Here is a 1,249-nt window from a genome sequence, read left to right as displayed (position 1 = left end):
CTGCAGGCATAGCCTTGAGGCGGACGTCGCCATCTTCCTCCCCCGTCATACCGTTGACAAGGGTGTATCACTGTGCACCATCGTCTGCGGTAGACACACCCTGGATCAGGGTCGACGCCTGGCGTCTCGCATCCAGCATACGACGTTGCTGCACAGAGGTTCTATGTGTCGGTGAGACCAGGGTGAACGCGCACTCCGCGTCGTCCGGTGTCACCCTCACTGTCCGCTCCTCTGAAGCCCCGATGTTATCTACAACATCCTATGAAGAGCTGCTAACCCCGCAGTCTTCGTCCAGTAGATAATGTGCCACTCCTCGCGCATCTGAAGGGCGCGCCCAAGATACATCGGACTATGTCTGACCACGCCATTAATGGCATGCAGCGACTGCTTCGCAACAAGAGCCTTGTTCAGTGGTTTATGTGCCACTTCACGTGAATCACGGAGGCTTCGCCCTCGATGCCTTGGCCCTTGGCCGACCATGTCACTCATGACATGCAGCGACTGCTTCGATACTGGAGCAGCGCTCAGTGGTTTACATGGCACTTCACGTGCATCACGGAGCCTTCGCCCTCGATGCCTCGGCCCTTGGCCGATCATGTCACGCATGACATGCAGCGACTGCTTTAAAACTAGAGCAGCGATCAGTGGTTTTCGAGCCACTTCACGTGCATCACGAGGGCCTTGCCCTCGATGCCTCGGCTCTTGGGCGACCATGTCACGCATAACATGCAGCGACTGCTTTCAAACTATAGCAGCGCTCAGTAGGTTACGTGCCACTTCACGTGCATCACGTGGGCCTCGCCATCGATGTCTCGTCCCTTGGTCTACCATGTCACGCATGACATGTAGCGACTGCTCCAAAACTTGATCAGCGCTAGGTAAGTTACGTGACACTCCACGATCAGCCCGCGAGCCAAGCTCGGGACTCCTGTCCAATACACCGTTGGTCTCTACCAACTCGGACATTCCAATGTCCAGCACGTTGACCATCTCGGTCTAGTGCTCTCGCCTATAGCGCTTTTGTCTTCTAGCAGAGGTGGGTTCATGACTCGCCAAAGCTCCACCAGGAGACTTGCGCGTAGCGCACAAGGTCTTTAACCTCCAATCAATCGATTGCTCATGGTGTTTCGACCATGCCGTTCCTAGGATGAGGTCATACACTGCATCCAAGTCTAGGACTAGAAAGCGTTCCACGCTATCAAGGTCAAGGAACTTGTTTCCGAGGTCCACAGGGACCTTCGGGTCCGTA

This window comes from Plasmopara halstedii (assembly GCF_900000015.1).
Source record: "Plasmopara halstedii genome assembly, contig: Scaffold_3060, whole genome shotgun sequence".
Taxonomy (NCBI): domain Eukaryota; phylum Oomycota; class Peronosporomycetes; order Peronosporales; family Peronosporaceae; genus Plasmopara; species Plasmopara halstedii.
This window is presented reverse-complemented; position numbering follows the sequence as displayed.